The sequence below is a fragment of the Sus scrofa genome, chromosome 16 (genome assembly GCF_000003025.6).
Source record: "Sus scrofa isolate TJ Tabasco breed Duroc chromosome 16, Sscrofa11.1, whole genome shotgun sequence".
NCBI classification, from domain to species: domain Eukaryota; kingdom Metazoa; phylum Chordata; class Mammalia; order Artiodactyla; family Suidae; genus Sus; species Sus scrofa.
This window is the reverse complement of record NC_010458.4, coordinates 41,919,726-41,938,117: the sequence shown is the minus strand read 5'-3', so window position 1 is coordinate 41,938,117 and position 18,392 is coordinate 41,919,726. Positions and strand designations below refer to the sequence as shown.

General features: G+C 35.9%; 2 long non-coding RNA genes across 5 annotated transcripts in view; one reads left to right on the top strand and one right to left on the bottom strand.

The window, feature by feature from the left end:
* Nucleotides 1–18,392, bottom strand: part of LOC106506511 — a 49,730-nt gene that overhangs the window by 3,639 nt on the left and 27,699 nt on the right. For 2 of the 3 annotated variants that reach the window (XR_002339656.1, XR_002339655.1), the window contains one exon: nucleotides 12,716–14,003. This is a non-coding gene — a long non-coding RNA (uncharacterized LOC106506511). The remainder of the gene's footprint in view (nucleotides 1–12,715; nucleotides 14,004–18,392) is intronic. The other variant, XR_002339657.1, reaches the window with a different exon arrangement.
* LOC110257266 overlaps nucleotides 1–18,392 on the top strand; it is a 377,151-nt gene that overhangs the window by 334,148 nt on the left and 24,611 nt on the right. For both annotated transcript variants that reach the window (XR_002339658.1, XR_002339659.1), the window contains one exon: nucleotides 7,974–8,039. This is a non-coding gene — a long non-coding RNA (uncharacterized LOC110257266). The remainder of the gene's footprint in view (nucleotides 1–7,973; nucleotides 8,040–18,392) is intronic.

Genomic DNA, 18,392 nt, shown 5'->3' with positions numbered 1-18,392 from the left:
TCTGTGTTCTATTGCTTTTAAAATGAATGTGAGAATTAAATTGTATTTCTGTAGGCAGGCATGGATGAAAAAGAGAGCCAAATGTATTAAAGTAGAATCAATTTGACATGGGTTATCTCCCTTGGAGTTAGGAATACATTTCTATCATTGTACTCAGGGATATAATCAGTTAGGGATACTCTGATAACTCTGGTAGGAAAAAAGGGGGGTGCTATTTAGGAGAAAACATGAAAGGGCACACCAGATATAAGAGATATAAATTGTCTGGAATAGGAAGCCGAGGTGCTTCTGTACAGTAGAGGTTCCTTCCTGAGCCTGTCCACCACTGGGATCACACCATTAGGGCATGGCCAGCAAAACGTTAGGGTGGGCCAGCAGTGATCTTTGCAAAAGAACTGAGGAGTCTTCTAGAGGAATTATCCTCCAAAAAGAGGCAGTCAGACACACAAGCCTGCCAGTAATAGTTAATGATGCTGAGGAAAGGAATCATGGGTACAATATGGTATTTTTTCCAAAGATTTGTCTTTTTTATTGAAATAGAGTTGATTTATAGTATTATTGGTTTCAGGTGTACAGCAAAGTGATTCAGTTAGTTTTTTCAGATTTTATTCTATCACAAGTTGTTATAGGATATTCACTATAATTCCCTGTGATATATAGTAAACCCCTATCTTATTGTTGATCTATTTTATGTATAGTAGTTAGTATCTTTTAATCCCATACTCCCTCTCCCTTTGGTAACCATAGTTTGTTTTCTATATTTGTGAGTCCACTTCTGTTTTGTATATAGATTTATTTGTACTATTTGTAAATTCCACATATAAGTGATATCAAATTGTATTTGTCTTTCTCTGTCTTACATCGGTTAGTATATTACCTAGATCCAGCTGTGTTGCTGCAAAGGGCAATATTTATTCTTTTTTGTGGCTGAGCAATATTCCATTGTGTATATATGCCATATATTCTTAAACCAATTGTTGGTGAGCATTTGGGTTGTTTCCATATTTTATCTATTGTAAATAGTGCTACATTGGAGTGCATGTATCTTTTTGAATTAGTTTCTATCTTTTTCTGGACATACTCTTATAAGAAGGATTGCTGGATTGGACGGTAGCTCTATTTTTAATTTTTTAAGGAAACTGCATACTGTTTTCCATAATCACTGTCCTAACTTATAGTCCCATCAATAGTATAGGAGGATTAGCTTTTATCCATATCCTCTCCAGCATTTACTATTTGAAGATTTTTTTGATGATAGCTGTTCTGACTGGTATGAGGTGATACCTCATGATTTTGATTTCTATTTCTCTAATAATTAGTGATGCTGTGCATCTCTTCACATGCCTGTTGGTTCTCTGTATGTCTTCTTTAGAGAATTGTCCATTAAGGTTTTCTGCTTATTTTTTGATTGGATTGTTTTTTTCAGTATTGTGTTGTATGTAGTGTTTTTATATTTTAGAAATTAAGCCCTTGTCAGCTGCATGTTTGCAAGTATTTTCTCCCATTCTATAGGTTGTCTTTTCGTTTTATACATAGTTTCCTTTGCTGTGAACAAGCTTTTATGTTTGACTAGGTCCCATTTATTTTTTTCTTTATTTATATTGCCTTGGGAGACTGATCTAAGAAAATAATGCTATGGTTTATGTCAGAGACTGTTTTGCCTATGTTCTCTTCTAGGAGTTTTTGCCTATATTCTTTTCTAGGAGTTTTATGGTGACATCTCTTATATGTAGGTCATTAAACCATTTTGATTTTATTTTTGTATATGATGTAAGGAAATTTTTTAATTTCATTTGTTCACATGTAGCTGTCCAGCTTTCCCCAAACCACTTTTTAAAATTATTATTATTTCTTTTTGCCTTTCAGGGCCGCACCCATGGCATATGGAGGTTCCCAGGCTGGGGGTCCAGTTGGAGCTACAGCTGCCAGCCTACACCACAGCCACAGCAACTTGGGATCCACACATCTATAACCTATACCACAGCTCACAGCAATGCCGGATCCCTAACCCACTGAGCAAGGCCAGGTGTTGAACCTGCAACCTCATGGTTCCTCGTTGGATTCGTTTCTGCTGCACCAAGACAGGAACTCCACCACTTGGTTTTTTGTTGTTTTTAAAAACTTTTTATTTTTATTTTTAAATTTTGTGGCAACCCCACAGTATATGGAAATTACCAGTCCAGGGATTGAATCTGAGATATAGCTGCAATCTATGCTATATCTGTGGCAATGGTGGATTCCTTACCCACTCCATCGGGCTGGGGATGGAACCTGCACCATTGCAGTGACCCAAGACACTATGGTTAGATTCTTAACCCACTGTCCCATGGTAGGAACTCCCCCAAACCATTTGTTGATGAGTCGGTCTTGTCTCCATTAAATATTCTTGGCTCCTATGTCATAGATCACTTGACTGGAGGGTATGACATTGATTTCTGAGCTCTCTATTCTATTCCATTTATCTATATGTCTGTTTTTGTGCCAATATCATACTGTTTTGATTACTGAAGCTTTGTAATATAGTCTGAAATCTGGAAGAATTATGCCTCCAGATTTGTTCTTTTTCCTCAGGATTGCTTTGAAAATTCTGAGTATACAAATTTTTGGATTATTTGTTCCAGTTCTCTGAAAGATGTCTTGGGTACTTTTATAGGGATCACATTAAATGTGTAGATTGCTTTGGCTGGTATGGCCATTTTAATATTAATTCTTCCAACCCAAGAGGACTGGATATCTTTCCAGTTCTTTGAATTCAAAGAGTTGTCTTTGACATAATTTATAATAGAGAAGGAAAGGGATCATAAGAAAGTGCTAACAAAATCTTTCTCACTGAAATCTCTATAAAGTCTTGGTATCACAACAATATTTTACATTTTGAGAGTAAATGTTCAACTTTAAATAAAGAGTTCTTTTATTCATTTCTACATAAATATGGCATGGATTTATTTCACTAAATTATTCACATAGAGTTTTTGGCATCTCTAGACCTTCAAGAAAATAGCAAGAAGTAACTATTGGTGGTGCCGAATGGAAGAGATTAAAAAAAAACCAAATGCTTTGTAAGTAGCTAGTAGGATTTGGTCATGAAGATGAAGGATATTCATCTGGAGAATATAGGAAACAATGTAGAACAAGGACAGTTAATGGTGAGTAAAAAGTACTTTAACAGTAAGGCAGGTCCCAGCAAAATATGAGTTATGTGAATGATTAGACACTCCACATACAGAAATAAACCTTGTGGATAGAGTTTCTGCTCCTAGGTTCTATTTGGGAGTCCAAAGTGTTCTATATACTTCTTAGAGCTGAGCTGTGCCAATTTCTGGTTCCACAGTGGATAAATCTTTGCTGTCATCATAATGAATGCAACACTCCCTCTCTTTTAGGTAGAATTTGAGTAGAGTTGTCTGGAAAGTCCAGAGTGTACCATCTTCTACCTACTATATTATAAGAAAGATATGTAGAGCTGATACTTTTTTATTTTTATTTTTTTATATTACTCAATGAATTTATTATATTTATAGTTGTACAATGATCATCACAATGCAATTTTATATTCCATCCCACAACTCCAGTGCATCCCAACACCCAAACTGTCTCCTTTGGAGACCATAAGTTTTTCAAAGTCCATGAGTCAGTATCTCTTCTGCAAAGAAGTTCAGTCTGTCCCTTTTTCAGATTCCACATGTCAGTGATAGCATTTGATGTTGGTGTCTCATTGTCTGACTGACTTCACTTAGCATGATAATTTCTAGGTCCATCCATGTTGCTAAAAATGCTGGTATTTCATTCTTTTTAATGGCTGAGTAATATTCCATTGTGCATATGCACCACCTCTTCTTGATCTACTCCTCTGTCGACGGACATTTAGGTTGTTTCCATGACTTGGCTATTGCAAATAGTGCTGCAATGAACATTGGAGTACATGTGTCTTTGCAAGTCATGGTTTTCTCTGGGTAGATGCCCAGGAGTGTGATTGCTGGCTCAAATGGTAGTTCTATTTTTAGTTTTCTGAGGAATCTCTATACTGTTTTCCACAGTGGTTGCACCCATTTACAATCCCACCAACATTATCATAGGGTTCCTTTTTCTCCACACCCTCTCCAGCCCTTATTGTATGTAGACTTTTTGATGATGGCCATTCTGGCTGGTGTAAAGCGGTATCTCACAGTGGTTTTGATTTGCATTTCTCTAATGGTGAGTGATGTTGGACATCTTTTCATGTGTTTTTTGGCCATCCATATGTCTTCTTTGGAGAATTGTCTGTTTAGATCTTCTGCCCATTTTTTGATGGGGTTGTTTGGTTTTTTTGGTATTGAGCAGTAGGAGGTATTTATAAATTTTGGAGATTAATCCCTTGTCAGTTGATTCATTTGAAAAGATATTCTCCCATTATGTGGGTTGTCTTTCCATTTTGTTTAGGGTTTCCTTTGCTGTGCAGAAACTTTTAAGTTTAATTAAGTCCCATTTGTGATAACTCATTTTGATTCACAGTGTTGCTACTTCATTTTCCAAAAGGATGAATATGGTTATGAAAATGTGCCTCTCAGATTTCCCAGTTAGAGAATGTAATTAACTAGCACCTGCTAAGTCTTTCTGAAATTCATCAATAAGTTGGGGTAAAGGCCATGCTTCTGATAACTGTTCCCAGCCATAAACTAAGCCTGGCAGGGGTACTGAGGCAGTCCCATTTATGAGAAATTTAGGACTAAACTAATAGGTAACTCGGCTTGAAAACTTCTCATTAAGTTTGCCAAAATTATCTTACAATTCTAATCTTAAGGTCTTTCCTGTCCCACATTTCTTCTTCCCCTTCTCCTCCACAAGAGTAAATGTGTCTTATGGTCTGATGGGTTTTTCCCCCTAATTTTATATTGATGTAATTTACATGTATCACTGTAATAGTTCAATGGTGCATGGCATTATGGTTTGACTTACATATACTGTGAAATGATAACTGTAGTAAGCTTGGTTACTATCCATTATCTCATACTGATACGATAGAAAGAAAAAAAGGAAAAAAAATCCTTGCAGTGATAACTCTTAGGATTTACTCTTTTAACTATTTTCATATATATCATTCAGCAGTGTTAACTATAGTCATCATGCTATGCATTACATCCCTAATACTTATAGCTGGAAGTTTGTACCTTTTGACCACCTTTCCGTTTCAGCCATTCCCCCAATGGTAACCACAAATATGATAGCCTTTTTCTGTAAGTTTTTTTTTTTTTCAAGATTCCACATAAAAGTGAGATAGTAGTTTTCATCTTTCGCCACTGACTGACTTCACTTAGCATAATTCCCTCAAGGTCCAAACATGTTTTTGCAAATGGCAAGATTTCCTTGGGTTTTTTTAATGGCTGAATAATATTCTATTGTATATAAAACCACAACTTCTTTATCCATTCATCCATCAATGGATGCTTACGCTGCTTCCATGCATGGCTATTATAAATAAAGCTTCTGTGAAGATGGGGTGCCAATATCTATTGAGTTAGTGTTTTCATTTTCTTTGGATATATTCCCAGAATTCCTAAAGCATATGGCAGTTCCATTTTAAAATTTTTGAGGATCTTCCATCCTGTTTGCCAAAATGGCCATACTAGTCTACAATCCTGTCAACAGTTCACAGGCGTTATCTATTCTCTACATTCTTGCCAGCATTTGTCATATCTTGTCTTTTTAATGATGACTACCCTAACAGGCATATGGAGATATCACATAGTTGTTTTGATTTACATTTCCCTAATGACTGGGCATTTTGAGCATCTTTTCATGTACCTGTGGCCTTTCATATATCTTCTTTGGAAAAATGTCTAATCAGGTATTTTGCCCACTTTTTAAATTATATATTTGGTTTTTGCTATTGAATCATATATTAACATATTTCAGATATTAATTTTTTATCAGTTATATAGTTTGCAAATATTTTTCCCATTCCTTAATTATCTTTTCACTCTGTTGATCCTTTCTTTTGCTATGAAGACAGTTTTTAGTTTGATATAGTCCCACTTATTTTTTTTTTTATTGCTCGTGCTTTAAGTGTCATACCCAAAAATCATTACCAAGAACCATGTCAAGGAAATATTTTCCTTTATTTTCCTCTAAGAGTTTCATGGCTTCAGGTCTTCTTTTTAAGTCTTTAATCCATTTTGAATTTAATTTTGTGAGTTGTGTAAGCTAGGTGATGAATTTCATTCTTTTACATGTGAATATTCAATTTTCCCAGCAGCATTTATTGAAGAGACTCTCTTTTCCCCTGTTGAGTATTCTTGATTCCCTTGTCAAATATTAGTTAACTGTACATGTTTGGGTTTATTTCTTGGCTCTCAATTCTATTCCATAGATGTATTTGTCTGCTTTTAATGCCAATACCACCCTTTTTGATTACTATAACTTTACAGAATATCTTGAGATAAGGGATCATGATGCTTCTCATTTTGTTCTTTCTCAAGAATGTTTTGGCTATTTGGGCTCTTTTTTTTAATTTCCATATAAATCTTAGAATAATTTGTTCTAGTTCTGTGAGAATTCCATTGGAATTTTGGTGGAGATTGCATTGAATGTGTAGATTGCCTTAGGTAGTATGTTTATTTTTAACAATATTAATAATTCCAATCATTTTACATGGGTTACCTTTCCATTTATTTGTATTGTCTTTGATTTCTGTCATAAATGTCATAGTTTTCAGGGTAGAGGTATTTCACCCGCCTGTTCCAAAGTATTTTATTGTTTTTGATGTTATCACAAATGGGATAATTTTATTTTTTTTCAGAAAATTGTTAGTGTATAGAAATGCTACTAATGTTTGATATATTAATTGTGTATCCTGTACTGTTACTGTATTTTTATTAGATCTAACAGTTTTTTTGGTGAATTTTCTATCTGTAAAATCAGCTCATCTGCAAATAGAGACAATTTTAATTCTTCCTTCCCTATTCTGATACCTTATATTTCTTTTTCTTGCCTAACTGATTTGGCCAGGACTATCAGGACTGTGTTGAATAGGTGGTGACAGTGGGCACCCTTGTGTTATTTCCTGATCTTAGAGTAAAAGCTTTCCACCTTTCACCACTGAGTCTGATACTAGCTCTGGGTTTATCAATACATGTCCTTTATTATGTTGAGATATGCTCCTTTTATGCCTAATTTTTGCATTTTTAATCATGAACAAATTTTGAATTATGTCACATGCTTTTTCTGAATGTATTAAGATGGTCATATGATCTTTTTTCATTCTATTAATATATCACAATGATTGATTTGTTTGACTCATTTTTCTGTATGTTGTATCCCAAGTAAAAATCTCACTTGATCTCAGTGAATAATCCTTTTAATATGCTGTTAAATTTAGTTTGCCAATGTTTTATTCAGAATATTTGCATCTTTATATATCAGGGATAGTGGTCTGTAGTTTTATTTTCTAGAAGCATACTTTCCTGACTTTGGTGTCAGGGTGATGCTAGCCTAGTAAAATGAATTTGGGAGTATTCCCTCCTCTTCAATTTCTTGGAGGGGTTTGAGAAGGACTTGTATTAATTCTTCTGTAAATATTTGGTAAAATTGACCAGTGAAACCATCTGGCCCTAGAATTTTTCTCGTTGGGATATTTTTTGTTACTGATTCAATCACCTTACTAGTAATTGATCTATTCAGACTTTCTATTTCTTCCTGATTCAATTTTGGCAGTTTGTATGCTTCTAAGAAGCTTTCCACTTCTAGGTTTTCCTACTTGTTGGTGTACAGTTGTTCCCAGTAGCATCTTATGATTAATTTATTTCTGTAGTATCAGTTTAGATGTCTCCTTTTTCATTTATAATTTTGATCTGGGTCTCCTTTTTTTCAGCTTGATTAATTTAGTTATAGATTTGTCCATTTTTTCTTTTCAAATACCTAAATCTTAGTTTCATTAATCTTTTCTACTGTTTTATTATTCTCTAGTTTGTTTATTTCTACTCTAATCTTTACTACAGGCATACCATGAAGATGCTACACTTTTGGTTCCAGACCACTGCATTATAACAAAGACTGCAAAAAAAGTGAGTCACACAATTTTTTTGGTTTCCCAGTGCATATGTTATATTTCTACTATACCATAGTCGGTTTGGTATGCAATACCACTATGTCAGAAAAAAATGTACATATATTAATTTAAAATTATGCTGTTGGTGAAAGGGCATGATACACTTGATCTTTACAAGGTTGCAACAAAATTTTAATTTGTAAAATACTCCATATCTGCAAAGCACAATAAGGCAAAGTAAAATAAAACAAGGTTTGCTTGTATTTCCTTCCTTTAGCTAACTTTGAGCTTAGTTTGTAATTTTTCTAGTTCCTTAAGACATAAAGTTGTCTGAGATCTTTACTTCTTAATGTGTTTATTACTATGAAATTCCTCTTAGAACTGTGTTTGCGCATCCTGTAAGTTTTGGTACAGAGTGTTTCCATTTGGTATGTAGACATTTACCATGTGTCTAGATACTTTATTATTTCCCATTTAATTTCTTTTTTCTTTTTTTCTATTTTTTTATGCCTTTTAAGACTATCTCTGCAGTATATGGAAGTTCCCAGGCTAGGGGTCATATTGGAGCTACAGCTGCTGGCCTATACAACAGCCACAGCAATGCCAGATCCAAGCTGTGTCTGTGACCTATATACAGCTCACAGCAAATGCCAGATCCTTAACCCACTGAGCAATGCCGGGGATTGAAACTGCATCCTCATGAACACTAGTCAGGTTCATTACCGCTGAGCCACAACAGGAACATCCCCCCTTTAATTTCTTTTGCCCATTAGTTGTTCAGAAGAGTGTTGCTTAGTTTCCAGGTGTTCATTAATTTTTGTTGTCCTGCTATTACTAGTTTCACACCAGTATAGTCAGAGGAGCTACTTGGTTATGATGTCAGGCTTCTTGAATTTGCTAAGGATTGTTTTGTGGTTTATCCTAGAAAATGTTTATGTGCACTTAAGAGTGTATATTTTTCTGTTGACAAATAGGATGATCTGAATTTGTCTGTTACATACAAATGGTCTGTGGTATCATTAATATCACTGCCTCCTTATTGATTCTTAGTCTAAATAATCTATTATTACTGAGAGTGAAATATTAAAATTCCCAATCATTATCATATTGCTGTTTTTTTCCTCCTCTTACCTTTGTTAGTTTTTGCTTTATGTATTTAGTTGCTCCAATGTTGGGCTCATAAATATTTACTATTGTTATCAGGCTAAAATGAGTCATATGTAGGAAGCATATTGTTGGATCTAATTTTTATGTCCATTCAGTCATTCTGTATCTTTTGGCTAGGGAATTTAATGTACTAATTCTAAAGTAGTTATTGATAAATCAGAAATTACTATTGTCACTTTATTTTGGGGTTTGTTTTTTTCTTTGGTTGTTTAGAAGAACCATTGCCCCTTCTTTCTTGATATCTTTTTTCATTTGTTTGTTTGATATTTTGTGGTATCAGTATGCTGTGATTATTACATCATGTTATTTGGTGTAATTACTATAGGTTTTTTCCTTGGGATTATCATGGGGCTTATGTAAGATATCTTATAACACCCTACTTTAAACTAATAACTTCAAGAGAATTCCTAAGCCTTACATTATTAATTCTCCTTCCCCTCTAATTTTTCTGTGGGTCAAAAAAAAGTTTTATTAAGGTATAGTTGATTTATAATGTTGTAATAATTTCTGCTCTACAACAAAATGATTGAGTTATGCATATATACCCAGCCATTCTTTATCATATTTTTCCCATATATTTTATCACGGAATATTGGGTAGAGTTCCCTGTGCTATACAGCATGTCCCTACTGGCTAGTCATTCCATACACCAGTGTGTGCATATGCCAATTTGATGTTACAATTTACATATGTTTTGTATTATGTAACTGATAACAATTATTCTACATATGCTTATTTTCACTATATTTGTTAACTTTTAAACTAAAATTGTAAGTGAATTACACACCACCATTACCTCATTAGAGAATCCAGTTTTAACTATATTTAGCCTTACACATGGGTTTTATACTCCTCTTTTTTATGGTTTTATGATGTTAATTAGTGTTCTTTCATTTCCACTCAAAGAACTATCTTTGTCATTTTCTGTAAGGCAGGTATAATGGTGATAAATTCCCTAAGCTCTTGTTTGTTCAGGAAAATCTATATTCCACCTTTATTTCTGAAGGACAGCTTCACTCCATGTGGTATTCTTAACTGACAGTTTTTTTTCTTTTGACATTATGAATATCATCCCATTTTTTTCTTGCCTGAAAAGTTTCTCTTGAGAAATCCACTGATACTCTGATGGGGGTTCCCTTATAGGTAACTTCTCTCTTTTCTCTTACTGTTTTTACAATTTAATTATAATGTGTCTCAGCGTGGCCCTCTATGGTTCAACCTTTTGGGGGGTCTTTTGGTCATCTTGGACCTGGATAGCTATTGGTCTGCCAGGTTTGGGAAGTATTCACCCGTTATGGCTTTAAATGTACTTTCCATCCCTTTCTCTTCCTCTGGATTCCCAGAATGTGAATATTGTTTCTCTTTATTGTGTCCCATAAGCCCTGTAAGTTTTCATTACTCTTTTTCATTCTTTTCTATTTTGTTGCTCTGACTGGATAATTTCAAATGTCCTATCTTCTAGGTTTCTGATTCTTTCTTCTGATATCTGAGTCTGCTTTTGAAGCTCCCTAGTGAATTGTTCAGTTCAGTTATTGTATTTTTTAGCTTTAGGATTTTGGGGGCAGGGGTAGGATTGATGTTTATTTCTTTGGTGAATTTCTAATTTTGTTCATGCATTGTTTTGCTAATTTCCTTTAATTGTGTGTTCCTAGAGTTCCTAAACATTTTTAAAGAGAATTATTCTGAATTCTTTTTCTAATTGGAATTGCTTTATAATGTTAGTTTCAGGTATACAACAAATTTATATATATGTATATATTCTTTTTCAGATTCTTTTTCCATTGTTACGGAATACTGAGTAGAGTTCCCTTGTGCTACCCAGTAGGTCCTTTTTGGTTATCTATTTTATATACAGTAGTATGTATATGTTAATCACATACTCCTAATTTATCCCTCCCCCATGTTTCCCCTTTGGTAATTATAAGTTTGTTTGACAATTCATTGACCTACATTTCTTTAGTATTAGTTCTTAAAACTTTGTTAGTTTCCATTAGTGGTATCATAATTACCTGATTTTTCATGATCTTTGATTACTCATACTGATAATCTGTGCATGTGAATGCGTAGTTTCTTTTTCTAGATTTTGCAGGTTCACTTTGGCAGAGACAGAGATAGTTCTTCATCATTAAGTTCAGTTTGGGGTTCTGGACATGTCTGCTAGTAATGTCCTTGGGCAGGATGCATCTGCTCTTAGGTTCTATTTTTGAGCAAAGCAACAGTTCAAGTTCTAAGGTTGTGGGTAGGGAGGAGTGCTGCTGGCTAAGCACAGCTGGATAAAACTGCTATCTTGGTTCCCTGTCCAATAGGATTGGCTTTGTAGTTGCCTGGATTCTCTGGTCAGGCTTAACAGTAGGGACTGGGTACAATACTCAGCAGTATGTGGGGTTCTGTGTAGCTTCCCAGCCCTGGCAGCACAGCAGGAGGGGATCCAAGGCCTGCATAGATCAGTGAATCAGCAAACAATGTGCACTAAATATCCTGGTAAGGTAAGGCCAATGGATCTGGTCTGCAGACAGGTAAAAACCACGATTGTGCTGTTTAAGTGCCACTATAATTAGTGCTTTTGTATGGGCTCCACAGCTTCCTATGTGCTCTGGTAAGGTTCCTGCTCAGGTGGTCTGGAGACTATGTTCAGTAGTAAATGGGGCTGCAAGTTAGCTTCTCTGCCAGGGAAGAAGCAGATTTAAGGTTGCTAATTCTTTGTGATCTTAAGCCAATCCATGCCTCAGCTTCCCTGGTTGAACAGGGCCCTTGACTTTGTTCTAGAGGCCATGCTTTGCAGTCAGTGGAGCTGACTCCAGCTCTTGCTTGGCTAGGACTGGGGGCCCTATTTCAGAAACTCCAAAATTTTTCCAAAAGGCTTTTCAGTTGGGAATTGCTGGGAGCTATGATTTGCAGCTGATGGGGCTAAGAATTAAGCCCTCCTACTAGTTGATGGCTTGTTCTGAGGGTAATCAGCCCTGTCCGCCTGTCTCTCCACTTCAGAGTTGCTGGGTTATATAGCTTCCAGATGTTCTCACCAGCCCTTAATGTCATATGAGGCTAAGGGCCATGCTACATAGAAGGTGGGGCTATGACTCAGGATCCTACCTAGCTGTGGACAGACCAAGCTCTAGGGCCAGCAGAACTCTGTTTGGGGACCTGAATTAAGCAAACCTGCACCCTACCAAATCCCCTGACCAGGCTCTGCCCCTAACTTGCTTCTGCAGATGAGCAAATCTGCTTGTTGGGACCACTACTTGAGCCCCGCAGGTAGAAACTTAGCTAGCTGTAGAATGCCCTTCTCCACCACTGTGTCAGTCGGATTCCCAGTGGTTGACCCCCACAGTTTCTGCTGTTAGCCCTGTGGGGTAAAACCAGAGTGGAGTTTCCAACCAAGCAAACCATAACACTTTAAGAACTTGATGTCACCCCTGGGCCCTTTCCCACTAAAAGAACCATAAACTCAGGGGAGAACCTCTTTGTGTGGTACTGTGCTGCCCTGGGGGAGGGGCAGTGTGGTCACTGTGCAGCCATTTCTCTTACCCATTTAATGCAGTCTGTTTTGATCCATATGGTGCAGAGAGTTGCTTCAGCTTCAGTTCCACATACTAGAATTATTCTAGTGATGTCTCATCCATGAGTAGTTGTTATTTGTTCTTCCTATGAGGAAGAGAAAAGTTAGGAATGACTGGTGTTGCCGTCTTAGTGATGTTACGCTTCCTGACTTTTTCTGGCTCCCTCCCCTTTTTTAACTTGCAGGTCTGTCCTTATAATGCTATTGTATGTTTAATCCCATCTTTGTTTGGATTCTCTGAGCAGCAGACACCAACATAATGAAAGTGAAAATATTTTCAATAATTGCTTCTGTGTAACTGCAAAGCAAGTAGAAAGTTGATGAGCAGAACAAATCCTGGAGTCAGACCCCATGGTGATATGCAGTATAACTAAAATCTAGGCGTCTATCCTACCTGTTTTCTTTTGTGTAGAAAATGAGTTTATATCCTTCTCAGATTTCAGTCATAGTTGTAGTATACACTTCCATACTAAACATGTCCATTATCTTTTCACTTTTTTGCTTTGGGGGTTCTTGAAGCCATGGGGGCTACTTAGGCAAGTCACAGATACTATCTGGAAATACTGGGGAGTTAACATCTCTGGCGAAACATTCAATGCAATAACATGTCAATAGATCCCACGCCCCATTCTATGGATAAATTGTTCTGGAAGTCATTACCTGTGCTTCTGATAAGGTCCCTGAAGAATCAAACGCTCTATTGCCAGGAACAGCAAAAATCAAGCACCATGTCCATTTCTGGCTTTCTTCCTTCACTGTCCCACTCTCCTCCATCCTTTCTTCCTGATTTTTGGTATAACTTACATGAAAAATACATGCGCCAAAGCCCTTGCCTCGGGTTTTACTTTGGGAGAACTCAAAGGCAAGATTTCATCTCTCTATAATGGTGATGTGAATTTTTAATGTCTACTTCTGCCATACACATTCCACCAAATGTTAATATGGGGCACTTAATAATTTGATCCCTTGGTTACCCTTTAATCACTCACCTCTTCAGCAAACACTGTGTCCTAGCCATACCAAACCAACATACAATTCTAATAAAAGTGCTATGTTATTCTCATCACTATATCTTTTATATGCTAGTTTTTTTCCTTATCCCTTAACTTGAGGAAAATAGAAAATTCATTTAACCTTTCTGACACTTTACCTAGCCACCCCCAGTCCTTAGCAGAAAATTAGCAGTAGATCCAGAGGCCTTTGCAGTCACATACCATGTTACAGTATAATCGTGAGTTCACATGCCTGAGTTCCTTACTAGAATAGAAGGAAAAAAAAATTTTCTTTTAGAGGGTTTCTGCGCATTGTCTGATACTTTAGAGTTTCTCAAGCATTTTGCCCCATAAATGAGCAAAGCAATGAACAAAATAATACTTCAAGCAGAGCAAGATATGATATAGAGATACTGTAAATGTGAAGGCTTTTATGTTACTCTGTAACATAAAATAAAACATACATTCTATGTTATGTTTTATTTTGCTCTGAATATATGCAGTATCTTATGAGAATACTTTTTTAAGTTAATAATTGAGCCTTTTAATAGCTAAGTTTTATACCATAATTAAAGAAAATATTATATTTAACTAGTAGAGCAAATAGTTTTATCCTGGAAAATAAAGTTTGTAATTCTGCCTATTATAATGTTTAAAACTTCTACATTAAAAAGGGCCATAAAGTTAAAATAAGAGAAATAAACTTGAAACTACAACCAATATGCACTAGAAGCAATAGAAAAAACTCAAATAATTCTTATCAGTCAATAAAAATATGATAAATAATCCAATAGAAAGGAGCAAAGATATGGGCATGGATAACTCAAGAAGACAGACACAGTGTCATTAGTGGTTGGAGGAAAAATCCGAAACAAAATGAGATGTCATTTCAAACCTGTTATATTGGCAAAAATTATATTAATTTCAAATGATAAGAGAATATGAGAATAAAGATCTCATACAAGCTGGTGGAAGTATAAACTCATTTTGCAGGGCAATTTGGCAATATCACCTCAAGCTGAAAATAAGCATATTCTACAACCCCACAGTTCCACTTCTCAGCATACTCTCACACATGCATGTAAGGTATATATGCACAGGGACATCCATTAATACTGTTTGTAATAGAAGAAAGTGAAAACAATATAAATACATGTCAAAAAAGGATAGATAATTAAGAGGAGAGGTAATTAAAACATAGTGCATGTATGCAATGGAATACCATATAGTACCAAAAGAAATAAATTAGTATCACTAGCTCTAACTGGCTTAATTTACATGGAATAATTGGAAAACAATATTGAGGAAATATTAAAAATTAAAATAATCCATAATCCTACCAAAAGGCTTGAATACAGATAATCTGGTCTTTTCCCAGTTTAAGAATCATTTCCATTTGTTTGTGTTAATTCCATCCATCTAGACCTCATTGAAGGGTTATGAATCTATATCTCTGTCCATTAAAACCTTACACATTCTTCAATACTGAGCACAGATTATTTCTATATGAGTATTTCCTAGTATGTCATTGATAGAATTTATATTTCTCTCCTCTGTCTTTGTATTTGCAATTTGTTCAAGTATCCAAACAAAAGGCCTCAGAAATTGTGGTTCAGTATCCTCATTATATATACTCCAAATGAATAGAGGTCAACCTAAACAAAAGAACCAAGAACTAACATCCTCGTGATAAAGACACCTTTGTTTCTGTAGACTACCACTGAACTCTTGGCCATTGACTATCTACATCTGTTCAGATCTTCTGCTGAACTGGCAATATTTTTAAAAATTCCCATGGTAGCAGGAGACGTTTCATTCTATTTTTGCAAATTTTGAGTATACATCTTGATGGGTTAAGTGCAACAAAGATTATAATTAACTCACAGCTGTGCTCAAACTTCAAAATTCATTCCCCAAACCACAAGGAACCAAATCTTGTTTACACCAATGTGATTTATGTTTCATTGTCTCACTTTGAACACACTTTTTTAAAATCTGTTTTTTTGTTTATTCGTTTTTTCTTTTTTGCTTTTTAGGGCTGGTCCCACAGCATATGTAAGTTCCCAGGCTAGGGGGTCAAATCAGAGTTGTAGCTGCTGGCCTACACCACAGTCACAGCCACAGCAATGCCGGATCCTTAGCCCAGTGAGCGAGGCCAGGGATCAAACTTGCATCCTCATGGATCCTAATTGGATTTATTTCTGCTGAGCCACAATGGGAATTCCTCCAAATCATTTTTAAGTTAAAGCAAACTTGGAAATTACAAGAACATCTTTTTAAGAAGACATGGGTATAAGTATCAATTTTTCTTTTTCTTTTTTTTTTGTTTTTTTGTTTTTGTTTTTTTTGTTTTTTTTATTATTTTCCCACTGTACAGCAAGGGGGTCAGGTTATCCTTACATGTATATATTACAATTACAGTTTTTACCCACCATTTCTTCTGTTGCAACATGAGTATCTAGACATAGTTCTCAATGCTATTCAGCAGGATCTCCTTGTAAATCTATTCTAAGTTGTGTCTGATAAGCCCAAGCTCCCGATCCCTCCCACTCCCTCCCCTTCCCATCAGGCAACCACAAGTCTCTTCTCCAAGTCCATGATTTTCTTTTCTGAGGAGATGTTCATTTGTGCTGGATGTTAGATTCCAGTTATAAGTGATATCATATGGTATTTGTCTTTGTCTTTCTGGCTTATTTCACTCAGTATGAGATTCTCTAGTTCCATCCATGTTGCTGCAAATGGCATTATGTCATCCTTTTTTATGGCTGAGTAGTATTCCATTGTGTATATATACCCCATCTTCTAAATCCAATCATCTGTCGATGGACATTTGGGTTGTTTCCATGCCCTGGCTATTGTGAATAGTGCTGCAATGAACATGCGGGTGCATGTGTCTCTTTTAAGTAGAGTTTTGTCCGGATAGATGCCCAAGAGTGGGATTGCAGGGTCATATGGAAGTTCTATGTATAGATTTCTAAGGTATCTCCAAACTGTTCTCCATAGTGGCTGTACCAGTTGACATTCCCACCAGCAGTGCAGGAGGGTTCCCTTTTCTCCACAGCCCCTCCAGCACTTGTTATTTGTGGATTTATGAATGATGGCCATTCTGACTGGTGTGAGGTGGTATCTCATGGTAGTTTTGATTTGCATTTCTCTTATAATCAGCGATGTTGAGCATTTTTTCATGTGTTTGTTGGCCATCTGTATATCTTCTTTGGAGAAATGTCTATTCAGGTCTTTTGCCCATTTTTCCATTGATTGATTGGTTTTTTTGCTGTTGAGTTGTATAAGTTGCTTGTATATTCTAGAGATTAAGCCCTTGTCAGTTGCATCAACATAGAATGGGAAAAAGAAAGTCTATTCAGCAAGCATTGCTGGGAAACCTGGACAGCTGCATGCAAAGCAATGAAACTAGAACACACCCTCACACCATGCACAAAAATAAACTCAAAATGGCTGAAAGACTTAAATATACGACAGGACACCATCAAACTCCTAGAAGAAAACATAGGCAAAACACTCTCTGACATCAACATTATGAATATTTTCTCAGGTCAGTCTCCCAAAGCAATAGGAAGTAGAGCAAAAATAAACCCATGGGAACTCATCAAACTGAAAAGCTTTTGCACAGCAAAGGAAACCAAAAAGAAAACAAAAAGACAACTTACAGAATGGGAGAAAATAGTTTCAATTTTTATTTTTCATCTAGAATCCGAACTCTGCTTTTTTTTCTTTTTCTGATCATTACACAGATCCAGTTCATTTTAGTTGCTTTGAGAGATTTATGTGAAAATAACATTTCTCAGGTGTGAACGGATTAGATTATGTTATTAGCCAACTACTATGTGCTACCCTCATTAAGGATCACCATACAAGTGTAAACCCAATGTTCATCATACACAGAAGAGCTAAAAAAATCATTTGATGGTTTATCTTTCCATTGTTCATTCTTTTATGTTTTTATTCTAGCAAAATGTATATTATCATGCTCCTATGGTCAGCATTTATTCCTAATAGTTTTATTAGGCCATTGAGTCATGTTTCTTAAGAATTATTATTTCAGCTATGAGAATTAATCTGTATCTATCCTTACATAGAAAACCTTCCAGTCCCGATCTGGGCAGTGTGTTTCCTCATATCTTTCTCCCAAGTATAGACTTATCATTAAATCTGGTCAAACCAAACCACCACCAAAAACTACCACTATGAAGTAGTATCTGATTCATTATCAATCTCTTCAGCCAGAACTTTGGCAAGCTCTGCCTTTGAGTCTTTCAGGAACACACTCTTGGATGTAGATAAATTCAGCTCCAACCACACAGGTGTCAAACAATGAAGGAAAAAGGGAGAGGAAGGAAAAGAAGAGCATCTGTCCTCCTAGGAAGTCTGAAGCGTGGTTGAAAATAACATTTTCAGATTCTCATCCCAGTTTCCTTTCTTCTCCCCCACATACCTTCAAGCTGGTGTTAAGTGGCTCCACATTCATTTCAGCCTTGCTCCTAGTGCTCAGTATTGTCTCAGAACTCTTCTTGGTTTACCTTCAAATCCATGGTTCATTATTTTAATATAAGCCAGGGTGAACTTTACATCAAGTAATGGCCAAAAGTTACTAACACCAAGAGAATTCAAGAAAGAAATCACACTGAACAATTCT